Raw genomic sequence first — 22,463 nt, 5'->3', positions numbered from 1 at the left:
GATAGCCAGACTTTTTGTTGGCATGTTTTCTATTGCGCCGCATGCTTTTGACTATCCAATACATAACGCTCCCAACGCCGCTATATGACATAAAACGCATTCACTGAGGCCTGTTCAGTGCGTTTATGCTCAATGACAATGTCTTTTCAACCTGTCACAAGTGAACAAAAGATAAATCGAAGTGCGATCCTCAAACACATAAATATTCGCTGTGTACACTTCCGTTGAATATATGTCTGACTCGGTGTTTGAGAACGTGTTTGGCTTGGACCTATTTTTATGAGCCTGTGTGAAACTGCGGCAACAATAATGCTATACATACACAAAAACAGATGTACCATACCGCAAAGTAGCCTTGAGTATAGCGGGTGTAAGTTTCTAGCTTCGGGCAAAAGTTGGGTTTCAGTGGCTGTGCGACACTTGTAGCGTAGTTGCAGGGGTGGATAGCAAGCGGTCTTGGTTCAACAAGCGCCGTCAGCGTCGAGAAATGAAAGCACGAGGGAGGAAATAGTTTGCACGCGCTTCTCGCGCAAGCGGTGTACGACTAACCTTCCCCCCTACTGGTTTGTGTCTGTCGCGAGCGCTCAGTGGATAGAAGCAACGCGAAGCCTCTGCGAGCGAACTTGGTGTCTGTTTTCTGTCCTGCGTGTGTGCGTGTGTCCGTGAGCTCGCATGCAATTCGATGCAATGTCGTCTGTTGTTGAAACTTCCAAAGTGACCGACGCCTGTTGTGTTCTTCTTCGCCTGTGTGAGAGAAAAATGTGACTTTGTGTGTTGGTTGTCAGAAGCGACCAACGCATTTTCCCTTTCAAAGCTTACATTGAGTGAAATTTTGATGCTTTGCTATAGAAAACTTCAAGACTTGGTGATACAGTGAAGGAATGATTAAAATAATTTACGTTGAGTGAAGTTTTCAACATAACTTCCCATGCAGGACTTTTAAATTACAACGGTTTGTAAAACAAAGAAAAAAAAACCACACACAAAAACACCATTACGGGCGTTGTGACAAAACGAAAGGAGGCAAATCAAAAGATGATTACAATGACATTTCAGTTTGAGTTTTGTGGAAATTGAGATTGTATGACAAATGTGATTTGTTCCATGGGAACGAAGTAACATGAAGTAATCTCAGCTTTGTTTTTCTCTAACTGTCTGACACAAACTTTTTTTTATATACTGCTTCTCTGAAATAAAATAAACTCATAACTTCTCGCCGTCGCCTAATTCGACCCAGCCAAAACTTAACAATTGTCATTTGGATGCAAAATAGACAACACAGCTGTGCGCCTGTCAAAATCGGTCTCCACATGCCGTCAAGACACTTCAATACGGGTGTTGATCGCAACACGCTATTTGTTTAGCAATCGACTCGCATCGAAGGCCAGGGCAACAACATGCGAACGAACACCTGTGATTGGTGAAACATCTGCGGAGGGATACAGCTAGAGCCTCTATTATAGCGGCTTCTTTGTTTTTATTCCCAGCGTTCATTTGTCAGTCAGGTTTTTGCCGTTTTCGTCGATGCGTGTACGGACAGAGCTATAGACAGACATACATGTATATGTTGTCGTCTTTTGCTGAAACTTTTGCGGGGAGCTTTTAATCTTCCAAGGTAAAACATATCTACAGTTGGGTGTTTTCTTAATTCACAGACTGCAGTCGTCAGTCCGAAATTTGCTGTTTTCGTCGATGCGTCAGTGGACGAGACTAGACAGACTTCGAGTCCTCTCTAGCTCAGAAACATTTGCGGGGGTGAATCCTCCCAAGCTAAATAAAAGATAATCGCTCCTTCCTTTATTTTTTGTCGCCAGTTGTATTTTTCTTCACAGACTTCATTTGTCAGGCTCAGGATTGTGTTTTCGGCGATGCGTGGACAGGCAACACGCGGGCCAGTGATGTCTTTTTGAAGACTGGTACGGCTGTCACGTGCTTCTCGGTCGCGGGGCGTTCCGTTGTTGCTGTCACGTCTTTTTGGAGTACCTATATCTTCGACCTGTCGGACGAAAGCGAAACGGCCGTTTGCATGCCGTGTTGCACTGAGACTGCCGCTGGTTGGAGTGTATAGTATGTCTTGCTGTGTGTGACTTAATTCTATGTGTTGTAAGGATTCTTCGAGAGCTTGTGGCTGAGGATTTCTTGACTGGAGGCAATTTTTGAAGGTAAGAGCATTGTGTGCGCTTTTGATTTTTCTCAGTGTGAGATTTTTGGGGGTTCGAGATTTAGCGTTGCTATGCTTTGCCTGTTTTGTTTGCAGCAGCGCATTAAAAACAATATTTATATGAACATCAAGTTGCCATTGCAAGTGATTTACTATCCGTCCGACCACTGTCTGTGTCTGTCAGTGCGTCTTTGTGTTTCTGTCTCTGTCTTAGTCGTGCCTCTGTCTGTCTGTCTGTCTGCCTGTCTGTCTCTGTTTCTCTGTCTGTTCAGTTCAGTCTCTGTTTCAGTCTCTGTCACCGTTACTATCTCTCGCTCTCGCATTCTCTCTCTCTCTCTCTCTCTCTCTCTCTCTCTTTTTTCTCTCTCTCTCTCTCTCTCTCTCTCTCTCTCTCTCTCTCTCTCTACTGTCACTGTCTGTCTATCTAGCTGTCTGTCTCTTTTTCTCTGTCTCTTTTTCTCTGTCTCTTTTTCTCTGTCTCTCTGTCAGAGTATAGATCTGTCTGTCTATCGGCTGTCTGTCTAGCTGCCTGCCTGTCTCTTTATATATCTCACATCTCCTCTCTCTCTCCCTCCCCCCCCTCTCTCTCTCTCTCCCCTCTCTCTCTCTCTCTCTCGATCGAAGGGCCGGGCATTCCAGCAGTACATGACTGTGTTCATTTTAACCACATTGTCCGAAGTCTGTTAAGATTCTCCCCACGAAAACCGAAGAGTCAGCGGATCAGACTTAAAGGGTAATTCTGTCGCGACGCACTGTCCCACGGGAAGGTCGAAATAATTTCCCACTGGAAAGAAATTACTCTGACGCAAAATAGTGTTACATACACATATGTGCTTGCGAATTGCAAAAATTATGAGGGATGTGATTACAAACGCATGTATGCACCTACGCGCGCGCACACACCCAGACACAAACACACACACACGCACACACACACACACACGCACACACACACACACACACACACACACACACACACACACACACACACACACACACACACACACACACACACACACACACACACCTGTGAGAACGGATAGATGATAAGCAGCGTGAAAATGACTCTACGAGTAATAAGACATTGTGTTGTTTTGTTGCTCTGAAAGATTACATTTTTGTCATTAAAAACCCTTTAAATCACAAGTGTGAACTTTGCGTTTTGCTGTGCGTTGGAGAGAAGATAAAATCCTACGCCAAATATTGACTTTGTCCTTTATATGTCCGGCTGCACCTGAGAATCAAAGAGTTTAAAAAAGGGTGGTCCTTGACATTTTACTCAATCTCAAAACACAATTTACACATTCAAAAGCTGCTCGCTTTCCTCGTACTCCTAAAGCATCAACACCGTTTATCAAACTCATTTTTGCAGTGAATGTAAAACCCAAATAGTTATATTGTTTCACAACATCCAATTGCTTTCCAGCAAGAAACCATTTTTCTGTTCTGCTCAGAAAACCTCCTTTTCTGAAAACCATGACCTTGGTTTTCTTAACATCTATAAACATAGCTCTTTACAAATTGTGTTAAGTGCATCAATTTGATTTTGTAGCCCTCCTGGAGTATCTGACAAGAAAACAATATCATCAGCAAAAAGCAGAAGACAAATTTCAATCAATCCAGGTAACAGTTGGATTCCATGCACACCATTTTCTTGCACAAATAAAGCAATCTCGTTTATGAATATGGAAAATAACAGAGGACTCAAAACACATAATTGGCGCAAACCAGTTGGGCAATACAAATTCGGTTAATTCATTTAATATGCACGCTGATACAAGAAATAACAGAATTATAAACTGCAACAAGGGCATTCATTAACTTTCCTGATACCCCCTTCTCTCACATAATCTCAAAAAGGCGCCTCTGTTGTGCAGAATCAAAAGCTTGCGTTAAGTCCACAAAACAAACATTAAATTTGCCACTTCTTTTCCCTAAACACTTTTCAATGATGGCATTCAGTGTAAAAATGTGATCAACTGTGGAATAACATTTTCTAAAATAAGCTTGAACTATGCTCAAATGAGAGAGAGAGAGAGAGAGAGAGACACTGATTAGACAGACACTGACTAGACAGACAGCGACAGGGAGAGAATCGCCTTTTATGAGTTGATGCAGAACATGTGTGGTTTTTGGTTTTGAGAGAAAAACGAATCTATCGCTGCGGAAGAATTTTACTTTGACAAACAATAATTTAAGACGTCATTTTCGAAAATGACACTTGTCCTGGTGTCAATGCTTTTTTTGTGTGGTGGGTGGGGGTTGGGGAGTTTTTTTTGGGAATTGTGCTTTTGGCAAGACAAAAAGACAGACAAATGTGACCCTCCACCACGGAATGAGTCGCATGTCACCTTTACATGTTTTTCTTATTTTTACATTTTCCTAAAGAGTTGTTTATACTCTATCCAGTGGTGAAAACCGTTCTAGAACAGAGCGAAAAAACATTAATGATTTAAGACGTGAGCCATCTCTTTGCATCTCGTCGATGAAGCACACGAGTTACGAAATTTCTGCCATGTATATTACAGCTATCTGAAGGGGAAGTAATGCTTAAAACGACAAGTATGAGAACACTTCTTTTGACCTGTCTGCCTTTCTGTATGTGTGTGTACAAACACAAACTCTCTCACTCACACACACACACACACACACACACACACACACACACACACACACACACACACACACACACACACACACACACACAAACACACACACACACACACACGCACACACACACACACGTATACACACATACACACACAACCACAAACACACACAAACAAGCACACACATACACGCGCGCACGCACACCATACATGGATACCAGTGTTGTGTGTTCATAAGTACTCCTTGATCAGTTTTCAATTTTTTTGTAAAACGAATGTGGGACCAGTGTGAAAAAACCCTGATGGTGTTAGTTTTTAAGGTAACATATATTGTGTTCTCCGCTTGTAGACAGCATCATTTTAACTTGTGCCAATATATTAACAGAATAAAAATGGGAGAAAGAAAAACAGCTTTTCGTCCATTAAACAAAAAAATAAAAATAAAAACTGAAGAAAAAAAACGAAAGAAAAAAAGAAGTTAACAAAAACTTGCAATCAGACTTTCGTAACAATTAGGAAAATAACTGATGCAAGATGTGACCAGGATTTCTTTCACATAAATTTCAGCTGTTCGCGTGCACTTTTATTTTTGTTTTGATCATAACCTTTTCTTTAATTGTTTTAATTTTGTTTTTTAAAGTTTTATTTCTGATGTTGGCATTTCCTGTTTCTATGCTAAGCTGATTTATTATATATAGTTCAATGTGCACATATGCCTTGATAAAGAATGCATAATCTAACGCACGCAAGAATTTTCACGCAAGCACTCACACCCACGCAAGCGCAGGTTAGCAAACGTACATGCTCTCTCTCTCTCTCTCTCTCTCTCTCTCTCTCTCTCTCTCTCTCTCTCTCTCTCTCTCTCTCTCAAACATACACACACACACACACACACACACACACACACACACACACACACACACACACACACACACACACACACACACAGAGTCATACTAAAAAACACGCGCACGCTTGCACGCACGCACACATATAGACACATTGACTCACACACACCTAACCAAGGACACACGCACACGCACACACACACACACACACACACACACACACACACACACACACACACACACACACACACACACACACAAGCAAACACACGAAAGCACACCCACACCCACCCACACACACACACACACACACACACGCAAACACACACGCAAGCACACACACACAGACACACACACACACACACACACACACACACACACACACCTGTGAGAACGGATAATATTAGATACTAAGCAGCATAAAAATTACTGTACAAGTAATAAGACAGTGTGTTATTTTGTTCCTCTGAAATATTACATTGTTGTCATTAACTTTGGGTTTTGCTATGTGTTGGAAAGAAGATGAAATTAATCCTACGCCAAATATTGACCGTTTCCTATCTGCGCACAACAAATCTACGATCAAAATCACCCTTGGTGTTTGAAGAAAAAAGAAAGACAGACATATATAGAAAAGGCGATGGAAGCAGGACTTCGTTTGTGAAAAGAGCATAATTCTGTTTACCTAAAGTTGCGCTTGCTGCTTTGTATCTATTTCTTTGGCAACATTCAAATTCTAAGCAGAATTGGAAAAACACTGTGAATGTGGCTCGGAAGAGCAAACTCCGGAGCACATTCTCCAGAACTGCCCCCGTCCTGCCGACGAACTGCGCAAGACTGCGGACTTCCTGGCAGCCACTGGTCTGAGGATCTAGCACGGCCACCAACATCGAACGCAGAAGAAGAAGAAGGAAAAACACGCGATAATTGCAAGGCGTGTTCTCAACACGAAAAAAACCCACCCACGGTTATATTCTGTCAAAATCGCGCTGAAAAATAACCTGGCGACAAAGTTAAAGAGCTTTTGAGAAATAAACAAGTCGCGTAAGGCGAAAATACAATATTTAGTCAAGTAGCTGCCATTTTTCAGCAAGACCGTATACTCGTAGCATCGTCAGTCCACCGCTCATGGCAAAGGCAGTGAAATTGACAAGAAGAGCGGGGTAGTAGTTGCGCTAAGAAGGATAGCACGCTTTTCTGTACCTCTCTTTGTTTTAACTTTCTGAGCGTGTTTTTAATCCAAACATATCATATCTATATGTTTTTGGAATCAGGAACCGACAAGAAATAAGATGAAAGTGTTTTTAAATTGATTTGGACAATTTAATTTTGATAATAATTTTTATATATTTAATTTTCAGAGCTTGTTTTTAATCCGAATATAACATATTTATATGTTTTTGGAATCAGCAAATGATGGAGAATAAGATAAACGTAAATTTGGATCGTTTTATAAATTTTTTTTTTTTTTTACAATTTTCAGATTTTTAATGACCAAAGTCATTAATTAATTTTTAAGCCACCAAGCTGAAATGCAATACGGAACCCCGGGCTTCGTCGAAGATTACTTGACCAAAATTTCAACCAAAATTTGGTTGAAAAATGAGGGCGTGATAGTGCCGCCTCAACTTTCACGAAAAGCCGGATATGACGTCATCAAAGACATTTATCAAAAAAATGAAACAAACGTATGGGGATTTCATACCCAGGAACTCTCATGTCAAATTTCATAAAGATCGGTCCAGTAGTTTAGTCTGAATCGCTCTACACACACACACACACGCACACACGCACACACGCACACACGCACACACACACACGCACATACACCACGACCCTCGTTTCGATTCCCCCTCGATGTTAAAATATTTAGTCAAAACTTGACTAAATAAAAAATAGGAAGAAATTAACAACAAATAAAATGTACAAAACCAAAAAAATCTGTTTAAATCTGACTAGGTTTAGTGTACTTCAAATCCTTGTTTGAGAGAAATTTACGTTGAACGTTCAATTTTTCACTTAAAACCCCGCATGCTGGCCCTACATTCGGCCACTGTCAAGGAACCAGGTAAGCAACAGACGTAAGTAGCTGTCTACAAAGAAAACAATTATTCCCCTTTCTACTGACATTCATCAATTTTAGCTTGGTTCAGTGTGAAATCATAGTTTGTGTTTTTATTAAGACATTTACGTTTGCGTGACAACGGTACCAGCTGAAAACGGGAGTAAGAACGGAACCAGCTGAAAATAAGCGGAACACAGTCCCCGGTGTGTATAGTCAGACACACGCTCGCAGGCAGGCACGCACGCACAAACACACACACACACACACATACACACACACACACACACGTCACACACACACACACGCACACACGCACAACAAGTTGCGGAAAATAAAGTTGAATTACATCCTTGTGATCAATTTGGCCTGGAAGTGATAAATGCCTGTGGTGTGAGAAAAATGAAGAGATGAACATCTTGGAGGTTTATTCGCCAGACAACTGTAGGGTCGTCGCGAGGCGAGAGCGAAACATGAAGTTTTTTTTAAGCTGACAGATTAACTGCATTGGAAAAATTCTGTACATATCTTCGTTGCCCTCTTTTGAAGTTTGTCAACCTAGGTTAATTTGTTCATCTCGTTTAATTTCTCTCTCTCTCTCTCTCTCTCTCTCTCTCTCTCTCTCTCTCTCCCTCTCTCTCTCTCTCTCTCTCTCTCTCTCTCTCTCTCTCTCTCTCTAAATATATATATATATATATAAAGCGTTTTTCCTTTTATTGAGAAAACGACTGAATTGAGTGCATGTTGTTTGTAATTGTATCCACGTACCTTGGTATTTTAAGAACTCGGGGAATCTTCCGACAAACCAACAAACCTGCAACCGGTCACCAATTAAACAACGAACCAGCCAACTTCTGAACAGAACAACCAACCACAACCAAATAAACAACCAACCAAACAAAAATGCATGCAAGAAACCTGATTTCGCTTCTCGTTTCATTGATGGAAAAAAAAGAAAATTCAAACATTTTTCAAAATTGTTGTGCTGTAGTGTACAATGAGATTGGTAAAGCTAGATTATCCAAAAAGTCAATTTTCTTTGTTTAATATAAGCAAAGCAGTTCGGACAATGACTTTGTAATTTCATTCGCCAGTCATCGTTATACAATTCAAGGAAAAATAATCGTTACCGAACTTACGTTGCTTTGCTAATTTACTCACAGACTATAACAGTCTTTTGTTGTGGTGCGGATTGAATCCAAACCTGGACTGATTATTACTAATGCACAAACAGTGTATATGCATCCGGTAGCAAGCACATTCTGCAGAAACGACAACAATGCAAAGGATATATATAGGTTACACACTCCAAGTTCTTTTTTTTTTTTTTTTTTTTTTTTTTTTTTGGCGAGGTAATACATGAAAATCGACCCGAGGGAAAATATGCAAGATATTCAGGACGAGGTGTGTAAGCTATTTATCCCATTACTCCGACGTTTTCATTAAAAACACTTACTTTTCCACTAAAACCTGCCCGTGCCTGTTTTCAGCTTGCCAAAAGCCTCCGCAGTCGAAATTCATGTCAATGAATTCATGCGCAAAGCTAGTTCCCATTTGTCAGCATAATGGACGGCGTCATTCGACTTGTATGTGGACATTCAGTCATTTGTATTGCTTATAAAAAGGTCTGCTATCTGCTTTTACATTTTGAAAGTAATTTTAAAATATTCCTGTGTATATTTGACATCGGCTTTCGTTATACTCAATTCGGCATACCGGGTTTATATGTTTACCAGAATTGCGCACGATAATGGCAGCGCAACAAATTCAGTTCGGGCCTTGCTGGTTTGATCGTTGACCCAAGTCAGTTTGCATGCAGTGTTACAGTTTGTCAGTCGGGGATAGAAATGTTGGCTGTCATCGCGCTGTTCTGTTTTGGTTTTCACACGTGGATCACTTACATATTCAGTCGCCGGGTTTAGGTGAGCTAAAGCTTCAATACTTCGCCTGTTGTAGACGTTAAGCAATAAAGCTTGGAAGTTGTATGTCAGCACTGAGAGTCGGTCGCGGTACGGTACACTCGCTTTCTACTTTGTCCCGGTCTTGAGTTTGAACACCTAAGGTTGGCAACATCCAACACCTCGCATCCTCTTCTCTTCCCCATATATCTTAACTGTATCTCCAACTTCTTTTCGTCTTCTTCTTCTTTTCATTTTGATGCCACTCCCTCATTTGTCGCTGAACCCCGCAGTTTACTCGACTCTGATTCACACAAGCCCGTCTAGCAGACGACAGTTCGAACAGTCTTGAACAGCACGGTTGCAAGCAGATTCAGCTATCAATCGAAGCAATACACTTAAATCCAAAGCAAATAACCAAATGAGAAAACCTAACGTTTGATTTGACTTCATGGTGACTCTTCTGATAATGTTTTTGGCGTTGGAATGGATCTGAACGGGTTTCCAGTTACGACAACTTTTCCAGAGTTATGCACCGCAGGCATGCCTTCGACAATCGATGTCAGTTTCAGATTGAGTTTTCGAACTACCAGGTGACTGGGGTGTTTTGATTAATCTCTCTCTCTCTCTCTCTCTCTCTCTCTCTCTCTCTCTCTCTCTCTCTCTCTCTCTCTCTCTCTCTCTCTCTCTCTCTCTCTCTCTCTCTCTCTCTCTCTCACGGTTCTGTGTAGATGGCTGTCTGTGTAAAAATTAGGGAGTATCGTCCCTTGATCCCACTCGCGATACTCGTTGAACATGCCTTTGACCATGCAGTCGCTTCAGCCAGCGATATATCTCGACTCCGCTCTTTAAATCCATGCAGAATGTGCGTATCGTATGAAGCTAGTATCCTTTATTTTCTCAATATTGACACATGTAGGCCTGTACCTATTCGCGATATTGACTTTGACACCATAAAGTATTTCAGTCGTATATTGAAAAAAGTAGTCCATCTGTAAACTCTGAATATGCAGATGACCTCTATAGATTATTCAATTGTACTCTGAAATCAAAGACAATGACCAATGACAGTTGAGATCGAAACTCGGTTGTGATGGGTAATCCATATGGTTGCGATGGATAATTCAGAATAATCACCTCCTCAGCTAACAGAGGCAAAGAGGCAGATCATGGGATAACAATTCTTTCGCTGCTTTACTTATACCCTCAGACTGTAAAACATATTCATTCAGGAGCTAACTGATTCAAAACCTGTGCTGATTATGACATACAGAATATCAATGTATATGTATCCAGTAGCACGAACACCTCGCAGAAAGGATGAAAGCAATACTAAATACAACCAGTTGTTTGGAAACCACACACAGCCTGACACATAACACCACAAAAGCATACATTCTCTGCGTGATAACCGGTAAACCATAAATAATTTTCAAAGCAGAACCGAGAATTGCATGCCGTCATGAGCGAGAAAGGAGGAGGGGCAGACCAAAGGGTAAGTAGCAGAAGAAGAAAAAATGAGAAAAGAAAAGAAGAAAAAAGTCATGGTGGAAAATCATCTTCTGTAAACAAGGTTCAGACACATGTCTGTTCGCGCAGTTTTGGATGAAGACTGTATCCGACTAGAGTGACGAAGGAGTGATGTGTTTCTTTCCAGTGTGTCTGAAGTCTGAAGTGAGACGAAGAAGGAGAGGAGGAAACAAGAAAGTCGGAAGAGATACGCTATGCTGTGTTATGACGGGTTGGACAACTGAAGGAAGGAAAGGGAGATGTGGCAGTGGAGAAAAGATGTTTTTAATTTGGTGTGTTTTGACTCGAAGTTGTATAATGGTGTAGTTTTGCAAAACACCTCTGCTTCACTTGCATGAACGTTTTGGAGGCTTTCGATGTTTACTTGGAACGTTTTCTCTCTTGTCTCTGTCTGTCGGTTTCTGTATGTGTGTCTATCTTGGATGTCTATCTGCCTCTCTCTCTCTCTCTCTCTCTCTCTCTCTCTCTCTCTCTCTCTCTCTCTCTCTCTCTCTCGCTCTCTCTCTCTCTCTCTCGCTCTCTATCCCTCTCTCTCTCTCTCTCTCTCTCTCTCTCTCTCTCTCTTTCTCTCGCTCTCTCTCTCTCTCGACCATAGCTTCTTTTTTTTATTTTTAAAGTTTACACACTTTGTTCTACAATGGTATATGGATGGTGTGTATTTCAATGACAGCATCGCGTGATTTCATTTCTGGGCGCAATCTCATTTGTTTGACGTCTAAACCTTTTCTCCGCCCTGAGAAAATTCTTCTCGGCAATGAAATATCACCTTTCTGTCTTCCGGCAAGCGGATTTTAATATTGTTGCAGAAATTAATATGTAAGCGCCTGGGGCTATATCTAGATTAGGCGCATAAAAATGATCACAATAATATGGGAATGTCGCTAAACCTGGAACAGTTAAGGAGAAACAGCCGTACCAGACAAAAAAATTATTATTGCAAAGCGTTTTTCATATTGTCACATACTAGACTCTATCAGTAAACAAACGAACAACATAAGATAAAATAAAAGTCACACAACTCATCAAACTGACCATTATAAAAATTTCTGCATTTGTTCCAGGTTGGACGCATGGGTGTGTAAAGTGGAACACTGTGTTGTCAAACTCGGAACACATGCAAAAACACACTGACTCTCTTTCTAGCTCTGTCTGTGTCTCACACACACATATATACACCCACACACTCTCAATCACACGCACACAATTACACATTGCCACACACACAAGATAAATTCATACGTCATAACATTTTGATTTAGCCATCTTATTTAAATGTCTGTTTTTCCACATAACATTGGATTTTTACCAAAGAAATAGTAAATTTGATAACAATTAATGCCTCAAATGTGAAAAAATATAAATAAGGGCTAGGTCTAAACAAATCGGATAAAAAAACTGTTTTTGTAAAACATGAAAAAAGAAGCTAAGAAACGATTTTTCACTCAATGTCCTTTTGTTTTCTACTTTTAGTGCAGTCCTCGTGTGATCAATGCCGTGTGTATACTGCTGGCACTGTATAATGTTCAAAGGGGTGTTGGTGCCACACAAGAAGCAGTACCAAGATATTTCGCAGCATAAAAGTCGTGACAGGAACACCAAATGTTCTTGATGCGCAACGCAAACCCATTTCCCCGTTTCTGACAGCCGACAACGCGCAGCCCATTTCTTCGGGTAGCAACCGTCCGGGTCCCAAAATACTTTAAAACAAATCAATCAACCATTCAATAAACGGTATAGAAGGAAAAAATACAATAAAACTGAAAAGAGAATTGAGTACGTGACTAAAACGGTTCTATGCTAAATGCCCCCCGGACAACTGCCCCCCCCCCCCCGGACAACAGTACTGCCCCCTGGACATTTGCCCGCCTAGGACAATTGCCCCCCGTGACAATGAATTGCCCCCCATTCTTGTCTGTATGTTTAGCGAGTTATCAAGTGTTGTAGGCTATTGTTGTCTAGAGGGTATTCATAGGTAATGGAAGTCTATAATTTGTTTTCTCAACGATATCTATACAAGGAACTTAGTCGATAAATATCGACAGGGGGCCGACAAATGGTTTAAATGGGAAATGTGTGTATATGGGTGTGGGTTTGAAACAAACAAACAAACCAACCCATGTGAACCCCGGGCCGCAGGCCTTCGATGTAGTGATTGAAAAAAAAGGATGTTCTCAAATGGTTCAATTCTCATTTGGTCTGATTCTCAAATGGTACCGGTATACTCCCCCCCTCCCCCCTGGCCGCAGGCCTAGGAGTAAAATTTTATCGACACTGACCTTCTTCCCAGGGGTCATTGACCCAGTTTTAGCTATGAGAGGTGGTTCGCCCAGAGGCTGTAGAGTATACTGGGGCGGTCTCTTTGATGTCTTGAGAGGAAACTTGGCCAGGGTAGTACATGCACCAGAACTGGTGGACACCAAGGACAAACATGAAATCGAAGCAGTTTGCTTTCAGAGGGAACGGTCGTCAGCAACTCAAACTTCTCTGTTTTCTTTTTTTTTTTTAAATCTGACTTTCTTTGTGGCCCCCTGACTCCGCCCCCCTCCCTCTGTAAGGACCCCCCTCCACAAGGACCGATTTTTGTCAACATTTTAAAGGTCGCTAGAGAGGGGTTCCACTGTATGACCTAACCGCTACTGGCAGACGGCCTCAATCTTCACGCGCAAAGACGAGATTAATAGGTGCTCGGTTTTGGTATTTTGAATTACATTACATTAAACCTTTGTTGGGTTTCATGGTCATGGCAACAGCCATAATAATATTACATGATGTATAATATCATATTTCAGCATATGTGAATTACATGTCATCATACTAAACTGTCATACATTTTTATTCCTACATTATTCTGATTGATCACAACCAAACCTACTATCATTGGACACATCCAAATGCAAGCGCCTGTTCTTGACAATTTCCCTTTGATCTAAATATAAAATCAGTGCAATTTCCTGGGTCGGGCTTTGCCACAGACACTCACGGTTTGGCCTGTAGGTAAAATGTACAATGTATTTTCTGATTTGTGCACAAAAGCTTTTTTTCTTTTTTCTTTTTTTTAACATAACAATGTTTAATGTCACTGTATGTTTAAAAGACCATGGTCATATTTGTAAAAAAAATGTTAAATTAGAAAATAAATAACATTTTGGTTCATGATTTTTCCTACACCTGTGCTAAAAATAAGAAATAAAAATGTCGGGTATATAAGTCACTCAAATACAGCTAGGTATGAATGGCTCGGTTTGAGTTTGTTGCAGTTGACCCTGCACAATGCGACATATCATGTTTTTGTTGAACAATTTTGACGTCACCCCTCCCATAGGGTGACGTATTTCACAACTTCCTGTGTTACACAAACTCTGTGATGACCAATTTTGACGTCACCCCTCCCATAGGGTGACGGATTTCACAACTTTCTACAGATGAACAATTTTGACGTCACCCCTCCCATAGGGTGACGGATGTCACAACTTCCTGTGTACACAAACTGATGACGTATTTCACAACAAAATGGCGCTGCCCATGGTCAACCTCGAAACTATCCGTATAGAATGGGGGCGTCCTCGCCCCCATAATAATGCTTCCTGGTTTGAATACACACACACACACATACACACACACACGCGCGCGCGAGCGCGCGCGCAAACACACAAACACACACATATACACACACACTCACACACATATAGACACATACACATAAATACTGTAAACACCCAGACAAAGACACACTGACAGACATACACACAGACAAACCGACACAGACACTTGCACGCCCACACTTACGCCCGCATTTACACCAGCAAACACACTCACACACACACACACACACACACACACACACACATACACACACACACACTCTTATTGAAGTGAACGGCTTTTGCAAAAACTTGCACGAAGAGTGGTGAGAAAAAAAATTGGGGGGTAGGTGTCCGGGGGGCAGTTGTCCTCCCTCGGTGGGGGGGCAGGTGTCCGGGGGGCAATTCTCCTAGTAGGGCAATTATCCGGAGGGGGGGGGGGCAGTTGTCGGGGAACAATTATCCAGGGGGCAATTAGCCTGCCACGGACTAAAAACACCAGTGTTCACTTTATCGTTTGATGAGGCTAAGATGGAACAGAATGCGTCAAAGCTGGAACACTGTTCCATGTTTGCCTCTATATGTGTTCCAGCATAGCCGCATGGCACCTGCATGGATTTCGACTTTAGCTGTAGGATACATGTGACGTTTCCAATCTTTCTTCCCCGTTCATAGTGTAACACATTGATGTAGGTTTGTAATAGCAATCAACATTTTATGTGAACGTATATCGATAAAGAGTAATAAAACGAATTCTAGACAATAGAAATAAGAAGAAGAAGGGAGAAAAGTTAAAAAAGCGTACCTCTTCTTTGGTTTTGCCGCAGTTGCCATTTTTCTTTTTGCAATAACATCGGGAGGGGTCACTAGACATTTCTGCTAAAAAAAATTTCATGAATTGTTTCCCGTTGACCGCATATTGAGGTGTTCCACGTTAGCCGACTGTTCCGGGATTGGCGACTTTCCCTTAATAATAATTTATTTTATTTTTTATTTACGAGGATTTATATCGCGCACGTATCTCACCACACAAGGCGACTCAAGGCGCATGTTACCTATTAATGCCGTGTGAGATGGAATTTTTTACACAATATATCACGCATTCACATCGGCCAGTAGATCGACTGCCTTTAGGCGCTGCATCCACCTTTCACGGCCTATTATTCCAGGTCTAATAAGAGGTATGGCCTCGCCTGTTAGATTTCGGTTTGTATGTCTTAAATTAAAGCTCATTCGATTAAACGTATTTGTTCTTTTGCATTAATGAAAATGCAACTGGTGAAAATCCGGTAGTAATAGCCATTTTCTAGGTATATAGGCGTAAGTCATTTCCTGTCCGAAATACCTACCTATTGCTCATGTTTTCCATGAAATCCGCCTTGGGTATCAATCATTTCCTGCATTAATCTGTAACGTATCTTGTCTTTACGTGACTTGTACGGTTTGCGAGTTGTCGATCATTACTGACCTTTATTAGACACTATTTGAGCTTTTGCTTGTTTGTTTGCTTTTTGTCCTTTTATTTATTTGTTGTTTGTCCGTCTGTTTCTTTCTTCATTCCTTTATTTTCTTTTCTCTTGCAGAAACTGCTATACCCCTATTGTTATCTTTGTCAGTAAACTTCGTAAACATGCGAATAACCATTTTGAAGACCAATCTCAAAATAACACAAAACTTAAGGCATAACAATTTCGAAAAGGCTTAGATAACGAAGAACAAAGTCACGTGAAGCGATATACAAACATTAAGTCAAGCTGTCGGCATCAAAGTAACAGATTAACACCAAAAACTGTCATCGCCCAGACAATATTAAAATATAGTCTCGACCAACCACATCAAAAAACCGAGACGGGTCACGCGCGCTCGTTTCCGCGTAGCGCGCGAATGCAGTACTTACTTAAAGGCTGCCATATACGTAGCATTCATTAATTAATTCATATTGTTTACATGTGCCAATAATGTTATAAAACTGTACCTAAGGGGATATAATAACAATTGGCTGTAGCTCTCGAACACAGAAAAACATATTTCAGTATTGCAAAGTGGTGTTGATAGTGTCGAATGTAAACAGAACAGTCTCAAAGTGAAAGTGGATGCTTTCCGGAAATTGCGCAGGCGGAAATATACGATCTCTCACAGCACATATTTGCAAGAATAAGGCCACAGGCTTCAGCTGACAAGCTACAAGTACATCCAATTTTTTAATAGGCCTATGTACTCACGTGTCCAGCAAAACTTTGGCGAGTTCAGTATCCCCTTTGTACTTGGTTCTCAATTTGAAGCGATGGGCCTCTGACGAAAACAATCTTTCTGTCAGCGCGACCCAGCGTTGGTGCTGCGTGGTGAAAAAGCAAGGAGTCCACTTTCTCTTCTCAGCAGATTTAGTGGCCTTGACAGCTCAGTTTAGACGGGTTTACTTCTATCTTTTTTGCCGTTGTACGCAACCGCGCTTTGACTTTCTCCGACGCCATCTTTGGTTTACGAAACGTCACGAAGTGACGTCAACGGTCTAAAAATAGCCCAAGTCCTGGAGAACTGTTGCTAAACAATGCAATAAAGAATTAACTATTTCTCGTAATTGGTAAGGACTTCAAACCTAAAACTTTGCAGGAAGCTTAATTTATACATCCCCGCAACGATGGGAAAAGCCCTGGAAGTTTAATTAAATAGGACTATATCAGCCTTTAAACCTATTTTCTGTAATTCTGAGCACATTTGTACAGTAAACATGACATATTTGAGACAATGACAAAAGGTGACGTTTTCATGTCAGTATGTCCCAAATGACATCACCAGTACATTTTTCATTCTATCTAATCTGTTTTCGTTCTATTTTTTCTAATAACATGCGTTAACAATTGATTGCCAACTGGAATGGAAGAGCACAAAAAGTGTAACTTGATATGTAGTTTCTCTAGAGGGAAAACAAACTTCCACTTTCATGTCAGTGTGTCCCATGCAACATACATTTGCCAAACAGCTATGTGTAAGTAGATTATTTGTTAGTGGTATAGAAAATACTGATCAACAATTAAAGTCAGTTTTCACATTCATTTTCTACCTATTTCTTATTTGTTTATTCTTTTGGCAATGGTGAAATGTCAGCAATCGTGTGTCATTCGGGACAGTAGACATGACACCTGACCTTTTGTCACTGTCTCATTTATATATTTTTGAAATCAGGAGAAAGTGAGGAAGACGATGCAATCATTTTAAAATCTGTTAGTGAAAATTCAATTTGAATGACAACTTTAATGAGCAAACTAATTAACTAATGATTACGCTGCCGAGCTGAAAGTCAATCCCATGGTCCGGACTTCGTCGAAGATTACTTGACCAAAATTTCAATCTATTTGATTAAAAAATGAGCGCGTGACAGTGCGGCCTCAACTTTCACAAAAGCCGGATATGACGTCATCAATGACATTTATCTACAACAGGAACCAGGAACTCTCATGTAAAATTTCATGAAGATCGGTCCAGTAGTTTTATCTGAATCGCTCTATACACACACACACATACACACATACATACACACACACACATACACCACAGTCAAATGCACACAATGCATAGTTTGCTTGGAAACATCTGCTTCACAAACCGACAATGAAGCAAAGGCTTTTTAGAAACGATCATGATAGGCTACAAATACATAAATAAAACACCAAACGCAACAATGTACAGTACAGTTGAAATATATCGACACAGAAATAAAGTGCAACATTACATTAACAGCGGTATACCACTTAAAGGCAATTAGAGCACTCTCGTACTGGAAAACTGAACAATGCAGAGAGAGGCAACTTTGATTCGAAGTCACAGACCGACAGAAAGACAGACAGACAGGCAGGCAGACAGGCCTTTAAGTGGTATACCGCTGATAGACAGATAGACAGACATGCTAATGTAAATCTTGTCTTCGCCAAAACAACATCAATTTTTGCTTTTCAATTTGTGATTTGAAACTTTGATATGGATAGCTAAATTGGACAACAATGATGTTCTATTTAGCTTATTTTATGTTATTGTGTCTGTTTATTTGTTTGTTGTTTGTTTTTCTGTTTCTTTCCTTCTTTCTTTTCCTATTCTTTCTTTCTTTCTTTCTTTCTTTTTTTCTTTGACTTGCAGAAACTGATATGCCCCTGTCTCATTTTTGTCAGTAATTACCGTCAATATTTTATCATCCTTTGTCAATACAAATAAACACAGCAAACTATAACTATTTTAATATAAAACAAATAAAGTTATAAAAATTAAAATGTGTGAACAACATCGCAATCGTGATCTCATCAGGCCAGCAGTAAAAGTTGCAGATAAAGAGTTGATCAGAGAGCAATAAGGTACCTGAGTCAGTTTGTACCACACCTAGTTAGTTTTGCAACATCTGCTTCACAAATCGACAACGAACCCAACGCTTTACAGAAGATGATAAAGACACACAAATCAAAAACGGCAACACGGTGGCCTAGTGGTAAGGCGTCCGCCCAGTGAGCGGGAGGTCGTGGGTTCGAACCCCGGCCGGGTCATACCTAAGACTTTAAAAAATTGGCAATCTAGTGGCTGCTCCGCCTGGCGTCTGGCATTATGGGGTTAGTGCTAGGACTGGTTGGTCCGGTGTCAGAATAATGTGACTGGGTGAGACATGAAGCCTGTGCTGCGACTTCTGTCTTGTGTGTGGCGCACGTTAAATGTCAAAGCAGCACCGCCCTGATATCACCCTTCGTGGTGGACTGGGCGTTAAGCAAACAAACAAACAAACAAACACAAATCAAAACATCATATGCAAAAAATGTACAGTTATTACATATAAACTCAGAAATACTATATTGTAAGCATGTATTGTAAGTACATGCACTAAAAATGCAATTGGGTCAACCTATTAGTCCATGTGTCGGTTTGCCTAAAAGAAAACGTTTTGGTTCTTGATTGTTGAACGTTAGCACGCGCGCACGCACACGCCCAAGAAAAGAAAAAGAACATTCTGTAATATGTATCTTTCTGTCTTCTCGCCCTCCCTTCGCTCCCTAAAACAGTAGCTGATGCTGTTAACCCGTGATTTGTAAAAATGTAAAAATATTTTACAAATCACGTCGAATCTAAAACCGCGATTTGTACAAATGTAAAAATGGAAAAATATCGCATTCCACAAAGTAATGCATGCCTTTTATTATTATTATTTTTCTTGTTTAGAGCCTCTACGCTGAGTGGTGGGGGTGGTTTTAGTTCCACATCCCATTTTGGTGCAATCCCATTTTGCCGCCGTCCCATTTTTTGCCCCATCCCATTTTCGCGACATTTCACAAGCCAAACGTCATTTTACTAACATGCCATAACAATAGCGCGACATCCCATTTTGACACCATATCCCATTTGGCCGCCATGCCGTTTCACCGCATTCCATTTCGCCCCCATCCCATTGTCGCGACATTTCACAAGCCAAGCGTCATTTTACTACCGTGTCATAACAATTGCGCGACATCCCATTTTGACACCATCCCATTTGGCCGCCATCCCATTTTTATATTTAGTCAAGTTTTGACTAAATGGTACATGACATGGTGGTAACATGACACTTGGCCTGTAAAATGTCGCAAAAATGAGATGAGGGCAAAATGGGCTAACGGCGAAACGGGATTGCGCCAAAATGGGATGTGGAGCTAATGGTACATGATATGGTGGTAAAATGACACTTGGCCTGAGAAATGTCGCCAAAATGGGATGGGGGCGAATTGGGATAACGGCGAAACGGGACTAATAGATCCCTTGCCTTTGGGGTAGTGCGACTCTGTCACTGCTAGCTTTCCACTGGGAGGAAGCGACCGGAATTTCCCAACGATGGGACATCCTAGTAATGAAAAAAAAAAAATCTTAAAATTAACAGAGTCGCGCTACCCCAAAAGTCAAGGGATTTCGTTTTTGTTCCTTGACTTTGGAGATGACAAGAAAATATCTGGCGCAAAAACGTGATTTGTAAAAATTGTTACAAATCACCGGGCGTTCGTTCGTTCGTTCGTTCGTTCTCTCTATCTCGCTTCCCCCCTCTCCCGCACACTCCATCTCTCCCTATCTCTCTTACTCGTTGTGAGTTCCCTTTCAAGCCTATCATCATAAAGGCCGACATGCAATTGCCTTTCACCCTCACTAAATCACAGAAAAGACGTCTTCATTTCTGAGATGCCTCTCTCCCCTCATCTGTCGCCGCACAGACCTCAGTTCATCTAAGCCATCGCGGATCCATCGCAAGGCATACAAAGTGTCGGACACGCACGTACAGTAGTGCACACAAAGACAAATAGGACATGCAGACAGACGGACTGATGGACATGCATGCAGGAAGGCAGACGGACTGATGGCAGACGGACTGATAGACATGCATATGCGCATACAGACTGGCAGACAGACGGACGGACAAGCACGCAGCATGACAGACAGACAAACGGACTGACGGACATGGATACATGCTGGCAGACAGACAGACAGACAGACAGACTGACTGACGGACATGCATACAGCATGACAGACAGACAGACTGACGGATATGCAAACAGGCTGGCAGACAGACAGACAGACGAACAAACGGACGTGCATACAGGCTGGCAGACGGACTGACGGACATGCATACAGCATGACAGCCCGACAAGACAGACTGACGGACATGCAATCAGGTTGGCAGACAAACAGACTGACTCAAGGACATGCATACAGCCTTACCGTTTTCCAGACAAGCACTGGACTGAAAAGAGACTGTGGGACTGGACTTTCTGGACATTCTTCTTTATAGCATTACGTATGTTTTTATAAGAAAAATAAACCATATTGTATATTTTCTGATAATCAGGTCATTGTACGTGAGAAACAAACGATGTTATATGTTTTTTTCGTTTGCAAACCAAGATATATATATCTGGGTTTCATTCAATCAAACCGGGCAGCAGATGTACTACTTAGTAGGTTATGGGTAACATTTTTATATTTAGTCAAGTTTTGACTAAATATTTTAACATCGAGGGGGAATCGAAACGAGGGTATGGTGTATGTGTGTCTGTCTGTGCGTGTGTGTGTGTGTGTGTGTGTGTAGAGCGATTCAGACTAAACTACTGGACCGATCTTTATGAAATTTGACATGAGAGTTCCTGGGTATGAAATCCCCGAACGTTTTTTTCATTTTTTTGATAAATGTCTTTGATGACGTCATATCCGGCTTTTCGTGAAAGTTGAGGCGGCACTGTCACGCCCTCATTTTTCAACCAAATTGGTTGAAATTTTGGTCAAGTAATCTTCGACAAAGCCCGGGGTTCGGTATTGCATTTCAGCTTGGTGGCTTAAAAATTAATTAATGACTTTGGTCATTAAAAATCGGAAAATTGTAAAAAAAAATAAAAATTTATAAAACGATCCAAATTTACGTTTATCTTATTCTCCATCATTTGCTGATTCCAAAAACATATAAATATGTTATATTCGGATTAAAAACAAGCTCTGAAAATTAAATATATAAAAATTATTATCAAAATTAAATGTTCCAAATCAATTTAAAAACAGTTTCATCTTATTCCTTGTCGGTTCCTGATTCCAAAAACATATAGATATGATATGTTTGGATTAAAAACACGCTCAGAAAGTTAAAACGAAGAGAGGTACAGAAAAGCGTGCTATGCAGCATAGCGTAACCACTACCCCGCTCTTCTTGTCAATTTCACTGCCTATGCCGTGAGCGGTGGACTACGAGTATACGGTCTTGCTGCGTTGCATTGCGTTCAGTTTCATTCTG

The 22,463-nt window shown here is 41.0% G+C and overlaps 1 protein-coding gene across 1 annotated transcript in view; it reads left to right on the top strand.

Moving 5' to 3' along the window:
* Positions 1 to 474: 474 nt before the first annotated feature.
* Positions 475 to 22,463, top strand: part of LOC138976672 (zwei Ig domain protein zig-8-like) — a gene marked incomplete in the record, with an annotated part of 297,407 nt that continues 275,418 nt past the window's right edge. Inside the window, 1 exon segment of the mRNA XM_070349551.1 lies at positions 475 to 2,162.

This window comes from Littorina saxatilis, linkage group LG1 (genome assembly GCF_037325665.1).
Source record: "Littorina saxatilis isolate snail1 linkage group LG1, US_GU_Lsax_2.0, whole genome shotgun sequence".
In the NCBI taxonomy this organism is placed as follows: domain Eukaryota; kingdom Metazoa; phylum Mollusca; class Gastropoda; order Littorinimorpha; family Littorinidae; genus Littorina; species Littorina saxatilis.
Note: the sequence above shows the minus strand (reverse complement) of the source record. Positions and strands in the feature narration are given on the sequence as shown.